The sequence below is a fragment of the Eleutherodactylus coqui genome, chromosome 3 (genome assembly GCF_035609145.1).
Source record: "Eleutherodactylus coqui strain aEleCoq1 chromosome 3, aEleCoq1.hap1, whole genome shotgun sequence".
Lineage (NCBI taxonomy): Eukaryota > Metazoa > Chordata > Amphibia > Anura > Eleutherodactylidae > Eleutherodactylus > Eleutherodactylus coqui.
The window spans coordinates 197,065,495-197,077,984 of record NC_089839.1 but is presented as its reverse complement, the minus strand read 5'-3'; positions in this window follow the sequence as shown (position 1 = coordinate 197,077,984).

The window sequence follows — 12,490 nt, the reverse complement described above, 5'->3', positions numbered from 1 at the left end:
ACTAATTTTCGCCGTCTAATGGCCAAATTAGCCGCGCTTGCGCAGTCCGGGTGCTCTGCTGTCTTCAATGGGGCCGCTCGTGCAGAATGTCGGCTCCGTGTAGCTCCGCCCCGTCACGTGCCGATTCCAGCCAATCAGGAGGCTGGAATCGGCAATGGACCGCACAGAAGCCCTGCGGTCCACAGAGAGAGAGGATCCCGGCGGCCATCTTCAGCAGGTGAGTATGAAGACGCCGGACCGCCGGGATTCGGGTAAGTACTACCCGGTTTGTTTTTTTAACCCCTGCATCGGGGTTGTCTCGCGCCGAACGGGGGGGGGGGGGGGGGTTAAAAAAAAACAAAAAACGTTTCGGCGCGGGACAACCCCTTTAACCAATCAGGGACTACTTTTAGGTGAGCTTAAACCAAGTGACTAGTGAACCAATTCTCATCATCCTGCTGGTGGCCATGTTTACACGGAGCAATCATCGCTTACATTCGCTCTTTAGAGAAATTTTTTGAAAGAAAGTTGTCCTGTGTAAAGACACCCTAAACTCATCAGACGGAGAACAGAAAGATTGGAAGAAACACAAACTAAGGATTTGTTTTAAGTAGGAGAATTATTTTATTAGTTTTTAAATTTTTTTAATTAAATATAGGGAAGGAGGAGTACAATAGGACAAAGAAGGCTGGGGTAAAAAAGCAAAGAGAGGGAGGGATATCAATCAGTGGCGTAACCATAGAGGATGCAGGGGATGTGCTTGCTCCTGGGCCCAGGAGCCTTAGGGGTCCCATAAGGCCACTCTTTTCCATATGGGGAGCCCCGTACTATAAATAAAGCATTATATTTGGGGGCCCTGGTACAGATTTTGTATTGGGGCCCAGAAGCTTCAAAATATGCCTCTGATATCAATGGTAAAAGGGGGAAAGGGTAAGAAAAGGAAGAAGGGTAAAGGGAAGGTAGGAATTCGAATGAAATTTTAAGGTGTTTTCTTTTTCATGAAGACTCGGTTTTTCTCTCAGGGGCATCAGGCTGGTTTCAGGTGTAGACTGGGCCCTAGAAGAATAATGAAACATGAGAATACCTGAGTGGATGCGAGTAACAAAGCGATCTGTTATATCATCACAATAAGATTATAATGAGCCACCCTTATAAACGACATACCCGCGTGAAAGTACTCCCAGAGTGAGAAAATCGTGCGAGTTTTGTGCATTGTGATATGCACAAAACTTCCTTGAAAATACAACCCGTTATTCGTGAGCGGTGAATTTAGATGGGCGACTTTTCTCTCACAGCGATGGTGTAAGACGGAAAAATCACAGCATGTTCTACTCTCATGCAGATGTGCGTCTCCTGCTCGGCACACAGACAACGCGAGTGTCCGGGTGTTGTGCGATGCGACTCGTGTCCAAGAAGGTAGGGTGGAACACGCTCTCGCCCATGTGAATTCAGAGCTCTTCACAATTAATCATGTGGCACATGAGTAGATTTGCTTTTGCTAAAAGACTTTAAAAATTTTTATCAGTCGTTATCCAAATGAAAACAGCAAACCACAAGTTCAAGTTTGTACAAGTATGTTAAACTCCTGCCCCCTCTCCGCCCCTCGCCAGCTGTTGCAAAGGGAGGGGGTGTTCTAATCTCCTGTCCCCTCCCCTTGCTGGATGCCGCCATGGGACGGAGAGGGGGAGGGAAGGGGGAGGAAATTTAGCAGAGCCTCTGATAAAATCCCTCTCACCTCCCTTTTTTCGACAGCTCCCATAGGCTCCCATAGAAGTCTATGGGACTAGCTGCTTTATTCCGGCTGGAAGATAGTTCCAGAACCATCTTTTTTGCCTGGCATAAAAATGGCCGGCCGGAATGCGCACCATTTGCGCTATCTTTTTGGGACGGCCGTTTTATGCACTGGAAAATCGTCCATCTGAACTGATGCCTTGGAATTCAATGCATCAGATGGTCGCATGTATTGGCCAGTCAAGAAAACGCGTCCGATATACGTTTGCATGAGTAAGCGCTGAGATGGAGAAAAGAGAAAGGGAGAGATGGGAGCGATGACAATATCTGCATAGCTGCAAAATATGGTAAAGATATAAAAACAACAGAAACAAATGATTACCTTTAGCTAGATGGAGCTCTTATCATTTAACCACTTGTTTTTGAGGAGCGTCTTCAGAGATGGTCTTTTTCTGGGGTCCGGCTGCAGGAGTTTTTTCATGAAGTTTACGGCTCCTAATTTAAAATGACATTTACAAAATAAATCCGTGTATATATTCTTGTTCTAGACACTACAGAGACAAGTTCTGGAGGCAATGCTTTATGTCCCATGTGTGATGGTAACAGCCCCCCGTCATACACTGAGTGTTACCTTTAGAAAGGTCTGATGGAAATGCTATTGGTTTTTCTTTCAGTTGGTTCAGTATGTTGCTTCCGTTGTCCAGCTCTGATGTATAAGGGAAGTTGCCGGTCAGCATGGCGTAGATGGTGACTCCACTGAAATAGAGAGTACAAATCAAAGCGGTAAGTTAGAAATTATCCATATTGTTGTATTTGTACAATTGTGCTAAATGGAAGCTTTTACTAGAATCCATCATCTGGTTTTCCTGCCAGCGAACGGCACTGGCTTCTTCTTGCCCAGATTGTCTACTCTGACAGGTCTCTCCTTGTTTGTATATAGAAAGAGACATGTCCGTCTGGGTGATCTGGGCGGGGAGAAGCCAGCGGGGCCTGAGGACTCCTTATAAAACCAGCTAAGTCTACTTACATTGACCAGACGTCAACTTTTGAATCATACGGCTTGCCCGCAAGTAACTCAGGTGCCGCATAGGCTCTTGTGCCACACTGCGTTCTCAATGGCTGGGGGCATGATCCATAATAGCCGATGGTGTTGCTAAGGCCAAAATCTGTAAAATCATAAAAAATAGTCCTAAGAAGTGACTCATATTTCTATATGGATTCATATCCTACACAAGTCTAGTAGGAATTGTATCTCATTTATTTACACTTCTGCTCTTTCTATGCTGAGGAGTCATCACTGAAGCATCCATGGAAGGCGCTGTGCGGGGCATCAGCAGGAAAGTTACTTACCCACGAGTTTTATGTTGTTATCTTCATCCAGTAGGATGTTTTCTAATTTGATATCTCTATAAATAACAAAGGAAATGATCAATCAGTTCAGTAATAATAAATTACAAGCTAAGTAGAAGGTAATGGAAATCATGTTTAGGGTGGCTTCACATGAGTGTATGCAAAACCGCTCACTGCAGCACATGAACGAGGCAAGTGCTGAACTTTTTGGGCATGCAGAGCCATTTCACCCACGACACACCCTATCTGTGGATTAAATGGCTAATTAGCCTAATGAGCTTCAGATGTGTTTTTTCCCTCTTATGCAGTGTTTCGCCCTTCCCCTTGTGTATTTGCGCACCTCATGTAGACCTCTATAGGACCTTTGTTGTGCAAAACGCAGGAAAATAGAAATAGTAGCAGGTCCTACTTTTTAACAAGTGTGAAAAACGCACTCCTGAGAACATACCCAATAAAATCAATGGGTTCTATTCTCTGTTTTTGCGTGCACAAATATGGTCGTGTGGAGAAACCATTACTTTATTATATGTATGGCATTTCTGAGCCGCCATGAAGTAACTGCATTGCATTATGCATCCGGCCCCGGTCCTGAATGTTACAACCCAGAGCCGCAGTCACAATTCTGCTGGTTTTTGTTGGAAACCGTCAAGAAGCTTGGTGGCGGACTCCTCCATAACAGCTTAGCTGAGCCCCTGTATAATGCAGTGAGGCGGTTATGCCTCACACACCAGATTATTGCAGTAACGCCACTTTCCAAAATGTCAATCACTGGAGGAAGCTTTGTAAGAACATTGACTTAGTGAAAAATGACAGGAGGTTTCAGCTCTGAAGCCTCCAGAAATGTAATGCTAGAATCGTAGAATTCAGGATCAGAGCACAATAAGTAATGCAATGTATATAGAATGTGAATATATGGAATATACAGTGTATGAAGATTGTTTACCTGTGTACAATCCCCTTTTTATGTAGATGTTCTACTGCTGTTATAATTTGCCTGATGTACGGTTTGGCTTGATGTTCTTCGATCTTCTTTTTTGCAATAAGTTGGTCCAATAGGTCACCGCCCTCGCAGAGCTCCATCACTAGGTAGTATGAACTGCCGGTCTCATAGGCTTCATACAAGGGCACAATGTTTTGGTGCTTGATCATCTTTTGGAGTCTTATTTCCCTCTGCAGGTTCTTTATTGAGGTGGGAGTCTTTAGGGATTTGGCCTTGTTTATGATTTTTACGGCGACCTATATTACAGACAGGATACATGATGTGCAGTTAGCAAACGGAAATGACCCCAAACCTTGAATATTCACTATACTAAGATATAGCAGAGGTGAATTCATCATTATAGCAATTCTGTTCTTCACCTTGATCCCTCAGGTAACTGAGAGGGTTTACATGCCGTCCTATGAACCTCAGAGATACCATCTAGCAATATGATGGCACATGCTGGCACACTGGCGCATGATTAACAGCTCTTCTACATTAAAACAGTTCAGCTCTGCTATACCGGTGTGGGTATTGGTCTGTGTCGTTGGTTGTAATGTAATGTAGCATCATTCATCACCTACAATATTCTTCTTATAATAAATGAAAACTCTACCTTGTGGCCGGTTGGAAAATGCAGGCCTTCAGCAACCTTTCCAAAAGAACCTTGGTTTATGGTTCTGCCAATATAGTACTCGCCCACACGCAGTTTATGGGGGTAGTATGGCAGACCGGGCTGCTCACTTCTTCTGCCGTCCTTGGCAGGCATGTTTCTGCTAAAGAAGAAAAGATTTCTTTCCATGTTAGTCCCAAAAAACATAGGGTTTTAATGAGGCAATAATCCCCGTCCTGGCTTATAGGGCATATAAATATGTCCATATAACCATATCATTCAGTGCCTAATTAACTATAGCATACGGGCTGGTGCACAAATAACAGCTATACGTTGACCACTTATTACATTACATCACTAAGGTTTGTCCAAAGAAAGGCAAAAAAATGAGATAAAAAACAATTTTCCCCATTCAAGTGGAAAAATTTCTTGCTGACTCTAGTCTGGCAATCGGAATAATCCCTGGATCACTGACCCTTCTGGAGTAATTAGTGGCTATAACATCTAATATTGTATTGCTTTAAAAAAGGCCCCCGGACCCTCTTGTACTCTTCAGTGATTTCACCATCACCCAGACAGCTGTTTCATAGTTTTTGCCCCTCAATAATGTGCAGCAGGTCAAAAACCCAGAAGCAGCTGTCTGTGTATGGTATTCTGGCTTAGTTTACAATTCCCAGTCATTATTATAAGGCTTGTCTAAAAAGTCTACATTGACTTGCAGGAATGCTGCCTTCCAATAGGGGGCGATGCAGAGGTATTGTTCCATCTTCCATATTTGCATATTTCCCAGAGGAGCATGCATGGCCTTATAAGTCTCTTCACTATATGATACCCTTCCTGACCCATGTATTATGGACAAAAACAGAGCTGAAATCTGGTTCCCGGCTAATGTTGTTGTGGCAGCAAATGAAAATATTACTTGTCCACTCAGGAACTGGTATTAATTACAAGATAGAAAAAATGGGAATTTTCCAAGCAAGCAGTGCAGATTGTATAGAAGATGATGGTGGTCTTACCTCAATATGCAGAACAGTTAGGTCTCTTCCAAACTGGAGGAGGACAATCCGTCCCCTCGCCCCCTAAGGGGGAGCGGAGGTAAAGAAAGCTCTGGAAAGAGAAGAGAGAAAGTGGATCACTTACTGAACACAGACCCCCGGACACATCCAGTAGCCCCCAGTATCATCCCCAGTAGCCCCAGTGCTCCTTATCCCCTTCGCGCCCCAGGAGGTACATTTATGTCCTATGTGTGTGTTGGGTCAATATGACGCATGATCGGAAGGCGAGGCTCCATAACATTGATGTGCGGATATGTGCCTCAAACTTGCAGGTTACCTGAGTATGTCTGGCGCATTTATGCAAGCCCATTGATTTCAGTGCGCTCTTGCACTGCGCAGAAAATAGGACATGTCAGATATTTTTTTTGTGCGACCAACATGTGTGTGCAAAATACACACATGTGAACAAACCCATTGAAATCAACGCATTCTATTCACTGCTTGTCATGTGTGCTGGTTTTCACGCATTATACATAATGCAAATATGACTGTGTAAACCCGGCCTAAGCGTCAAGTTGAACTTTGCGCCCCATATTTGGACTATGATACAAATGACCTGATAGCTTGGTATCAGCAATTACACCACCTTTTGCTTGAGGTCCTTAAAAATAAAACTTCTTACCTGATGAGCTTTCAGAAAGTTTTCAACAGATGAGCTTTTATCACAATAAAAGTTTTCAATCCTATAGAGAAACTCTGAAAAGTACGAGCACAGTGTCACCAGGATGCGACTGCGTCCCACCAACAACACTGTGTGGCCAGCCAAGCAGCTGCTAGAATGTTAACCGCTGTCTGGATTGTGACATCATCATGGTAGGGATGTCATGCAGATCGGGGCATACTGCGTATACAGCACTGATACATGTACTGCTTAGGCTGCCTTTACCATCATGGCATTCATTTATAGTCACCCAAAGACACCATTGTTTTATAATGGCGGCCCTTCAGGTTTCTGCAATGTTTCCATTGTTTGGTGACATAATATACCTGTGTGCAGCGCCTTCATTGCAGGCAAATATTAAAACCTGCTGACAGAACCCCCGATACCCGGAAATTTGTGTTGTTTTATTTTTGTACAATATCTAAGTGCGGCTCTAAAACCCCATTCACATGTATTATACTGGAGTCTGTTCCAGTGTATTGGTGCAGAAGCCATGAGACGTCCACCATGGCTGTCATGTAACTTAACCCCTTACGCACGGACCCATTTTATGTCCCAAGGACGAACCAATTTATCAGTTTTTTCATTGAGACATTCCTAGAGCCATTACTTTAAAATTTTTCAAAGGGCTTGTTTTTTTGCGGGACAAGTTGTATGTTTTATTACATCATTTTGGAGTAGATATAATATGTTGGGGGGGTTGAGAAAAAAAAAATCACTATTGTTTCTTTAATTTCATTTTCACGGCATTCAGCGTGCAGAATAAATGATGTGATGACATTATTCTTTGGGTCAACACGATTCTGGTGATACAAAGTTTATACAGTTTTTTTATAATTTGCTACTTTTGTAAACTGAAAACACTTTTTTTTTTTTGTTTTACGGTGTTCACCATGCAGTATAAACAATATGTAAATTAATTCTGCGGGTCGGTACGATTCCAGCAATACCAAACTTATAAAGTTTAAAAAAATATTTTGATTTTTTTCTCACTGTTTTTTTTTTTTTTTAAAGAATGTTTTGTTTTTTTTATCATCGCATTCATAGACCCCCAACATTTATTTTTCTTGGTCAACTGTGTAGTTTGAGGTTTCTTATTTTTTCGAGACAAATTCAAATTTTCATCCGTACCATTAGGTGACCCATATGACTTTTTGATCACTTTCTATTTAATTTATTGTGAGGTGAGATTTACAAAATTAGCTATTTTTTGCCATGTTTTTTGTGTGGGTAAAATAATTTACCAACTAATTACAAACGCGGTAACAAAATATTCGTAATGATATAGATATATATTTTTTGTACATAATGAAGGGGGAAAGGTGAAGTTTTAACACTTTTATTTTCATTCTTTCTTTAATATTTTTTTACATTTTTTTTTACTTTTTAATCTTTGTTCCACCATCAGACATCAATATCTCTACCTTTTATGTTGCTTATAATACACCGCTATACTTTTAGTATAGCCGTATATTAAATTAAATTGTCTATGAAGCTCAGCCACAGGCTGAACCTCATAGGTCACCGTACATGGCAGACCTGGAGGCCATCTTCAAGCAGTTGGATGGTATGACAACCAAATGCAACCAATTGATGGCATCTTGGGGGTCCAGTGGGTAATAGAGGGAACCCCCTCCCTCTCTCAGCCTTTAACATGCTGCAGTCATATTGACCGCCGCTTGTAAAGGATTAGTCAGTGACGATCGGAGGTTTCTCTGGTTCCTGCTGTTTGAGCAAGTGCCAGACTGTCAAGTGACAATTGAACATCTGCTCTCCCTGGCATGGGATACTCGCTGTAAAATGCACATGGATGGTCATTAAGAGTTCAAATGGGTTTTCTATGGCCTCATCATTGTTTAACAGGCAGAGCTCTGTAGATCTGGTACTGGCTGTGCCAGGTACTGCAGCTCTCTGCGGCCTTCTGCCATTCAAGTGAATAGGACTAAGATGTGTTACAATGCACCAGGCACTCTGCCTGGTAAACAATGAAGGGGACGCGTGCCATGGCCCCTTGAGTCAGCTGATCGATGCCAGGAGTCGGACCTCCACCAATCTGATATTGTTAGCTAATTTTAAGTAAAAGGCACAAATAACAAAGTCCCTGAAAACCCCTTTAATCTTTAGTGCAAAACATAAAAGATAAGTGTTAAAACACATTAAAAAGGTTTTCTGAGCAGAGCCGGCGCATCACCAGCGACATTTCTGTGCGGGCCTCTGTGAGGCTCGCACAGAAATAGGAAATGCTGCGATTTGTTTACTGTGTGAGATTTTTAACGCAGTCAAATCACAGCTGTCTGCATAGGATTGTGCGCATGCATGCAGTACTATGATAGCGAGTAGTGGCCGAAATTCTGCGGGAAATCTCACCGCGGAATTTCCGCCCGTCTGCATTTACCCTTAGGGCTCAGTCACATGGGTGCCGATGCGCCAGTGTTACTGCATGAAGAAGACAGCCACACTGCAAGTGCGGACGACTCTCTGCACCGCCGGAAGAAAGAACACATGACCGGCAATGGAGCCAGTCATGTGTTCTTTCTTCCGGTGGTGTGGAGAGTCGTCCGCACTTTCAGTGTAGCCGTCTTATCGTAGAGGAACACGGGCACATTGGTGCCCATGTGACTGAGCCCTTAGTGAGAATATGTGGTTACATGTAAAGAATATTTCCAAGGTCCAGTAGCTTGTGCCATGTCCTGAGGTACCTACTTTGTAAAGGTGCATTTAGACATGAAGACAACCGCTCAAAAAATGGCTTTTCAGAAATCATTTTGCATAATCTACTAATTGGTACTAATGCCTATTAGTATCAATTAGTAACATGTGAACCTCTGGGAAATGAATTTATTCTCTGAATAAAGCCAGTGGGGCTAATGGCTGAGAACAGCTGAGACAATGTAATCAGCTGTTATCAGCACTCACCTGCAGAACACAGCGTGCGGTCTGTCTTATCAGCTGTTCTGCTGAACTACGGATTTTAAGCCGAACTAAAATCCATTGTTCGGCAGAAAACTGAAAGATGGGCACATTTACATGCAATGATTATCGCTCAAAAGATGTGTTTTGAGCGTATTTTGAGAGATAATCATGTCTAAATGGCCTTAAAACCCTGGACTACGCAACCACTTAAAAAAAAAGGTGGGCACTGCATAGAAAAACACTCAAGTGCAATTAATACCATAACCTTTATTAGTAGCAAAGACACAAAGATTTTAGGAAAAATAAAATCAAGATGAAAAAAATCTTTTTTATCAAGTTGTTTATTAGTGGAAACAATTAAAACATACACTAAAAAAAAGTACAGAATTGGACTCTGCATCTATAATGACCTAAACATTAAAGGAGTTGTCCCGCACCGAAACGAGTTTTGTTTTTTTTCAATAGCCCCCCCGTTCGGCGCGAGACAAACCCGATGCAGGGGTTAAAAAAGAAAACCTGAGAGTGTTTACCTGAATCCCCGCGCTCCGGTGACTTCTTACTTACCTGGTGAAGATGGCCGCCGGGATCTTCACCCTCGGTGGACCGCAGGGCTTCTGTGCGGTCCATTGCCGATTCCAGCCTCCTGATTGGCTGGAATCGGCACGTGACGGGGCCGAGCTACAAGGAGCCGCTCTCCGGCACGAGCGGCTGCATTCAGAAAAGAAGAAGACCGGACTGCGCAAGCGCGTCTAATCCGGCGATTAGACGCTGAAAATTAGACGGCACCATGGAGACGAGGACGCTAGCAACGGAACAGGTAAGTGAATAACTTCTGATAACTTCTGTATGGCTCATAATTAATGCACAATGTACATTACAAAGTGCGTTAATATGGCCATACAGAAGTGTATACCCCCACTTTGTTTCGCGGGACAACCCCTTTAACATTTTCAGGCTATTTGTTCCACATAGTGAATACCATAGAAGCGGGGGGAAAAAAAAAAAACAATACCAGAATTGATGTTTTTTAGACACTTTGTTTCCTGAATATGAAAAAATGTGTGACCAAAAAAGTTGTATGTACCCCAAAATGGTATCAATGGAAACAGCAACTCATCCGCCCTTAAACAAAATCTCTCACTCAGCTCCATTGATAACAGAATAATGAGTCTTCAGAATATGTTGACAAATTAGGCCTAATTCCCACTGGTGGATTTCCACCCCGTATCATGTGGTGGAAATCCGCGACGTTGCCCTGCAGCTATTAGGTTCTATTGACCCTAATAGTGCAATGCTCACGGTGCGGAATTTCATTGTCGAATTTTGCTCCGTGAAATCACCCGTAATCACCCGCGGCATGTTCTATTTGCCACAGGTGTACATGCGGACTGCTTCCATTGCAGTCAATGGAATCTGTCCGTCACGCTATCTTCCTCTGTAGCGCCTGAAAATGCTTCCCCGCCCACTGACGCCTGCGTCATATGACACGGCCAGCGCGTCATGTGACGCTGCGGGCGCATCATGTGACACTGCGGGCGTGTCATATGACAATGCCGGCGCGTCATGTTCTGCACTGCGCATGCGTGCCGGCAAGGGATGCGGGACATCGGGCAGGGGATCCGGAGGTGAGCATGGGGTCTCTGGGGGGCGCCGTGACAGACTCCGCTGCGGATTTCCTTTTGCGGAGCCTGTCACGACCTTGGGCACTAGGCCTTAGTTTCTTTTTGTTAAATTTCACCCACTGACTGGGTGGCGGGGGGTTACTGCTGTGTTCTTTGGCTTCCAAGAAATACTAGAGTAGAAAACCCATCAGAGTGCCTGTTTTAACAAAGCACTGGACACAGCACCTCACCTGGGCTTGTGAGTTTGCTAAATGAACCTTAGAAGACTGGCAACGTGTCATGGCCCGATGAGTCATAGAATTATGGAATGGTAGAGTTGGAAAGGACCTCCAGGGTCATTGGATCCAACCCCCTGCTCAATGCAGGATCACTAAATCATCCCAGACAGATATTTGTCCAGCCTCTGTTTGAAGATTTCCATTGAAGGAGAACTCACCACCTCCCGTGGTAACCTGTTTCACTTATTGATCACCCTCACTGTTAGAAAGCTTTTACTAATATCTAATCTGTGTCTCCTCCCTTTCGGTTTCATCCCATTGCTTCTAGTCTTTCCTTGTGCAAATGAGAATAGGGCTGATCCCTCTGCACTGTGACAGCCCTTCAGATATTTGTAGACAGCTATTACGTCTCCTCTTAGCTTTTTGTTTTGCAAGCTAAACATTCCCAGATCCTTTAACTGTTCCTCATAGGACATGATTTTCAGACCACTCACCATTTTGGTTACTCTTCTCTGAACTTGCTCCTGTTTTTCTTTTTTTTTAAATTCTGGGTGCCCACAATGGGCACAGTATTCCAGATGAGGTCTGACTAAGGAAGAGTAGAGGGGGATAATTAGCTCACGTGATCTAGACTCTATGCTTCTCTTAATACATGCCAGAATTGTATTTGGCTTTTTTTTGCTGCTGCATTATGCTATTGACTCATGTTCAGACTATGGTCTATTAGTATACCCAAGTCTTTTTCACATGTGCTGCTTAGTCCAATTCCTCCTGCAGCGTTCAAGGAGCCGGTCCACAGGCGAGGAGATGAGGGGGTAGAGTTAGGCCGTGTCAAGGAGCTCTACCATCTCCTCCCTTGGGGGTTGCATGAGACCCGTTCAAGTTACCGCTGGGGAAAGTTTCATGGGGGTAACCCAAAATGTAGATTATTTTAAGAGTCCTGTCATTTGTGACGCCACCGTTCCTTCCTCCGCGGTGATATCAGATGATGAAATAAGTGATCTACATACAGGGAAACGTTTAAGGAGCAAATTCGGGAATGGTCGGCAGTGCTCATTTACTTGAGACATTATTCACTGTCCAAAAACAGTAGATACACAGGCCCGCAGAGAATGGTGTATAACACAAGAGAGGAAATCACAGGATCACAGAAAAATCCACAGTCCAAAGTTATCTGTGGGATTCTGTTCCTAGTGACTCTTCTTCACTCTCTAGCTCTCTACCTGTCAGCACTCACAAGTGGACACAAAATTCACTCAGTGCTGCTTGGTGGTTCCACTGTCTCTCTTCACTCATAGTGTATTAGGGGTAACACTGGCATCTCCCGGGTAAAGTAGGCCCAGGGAAGGCTGGTGGATATCTTCCATTC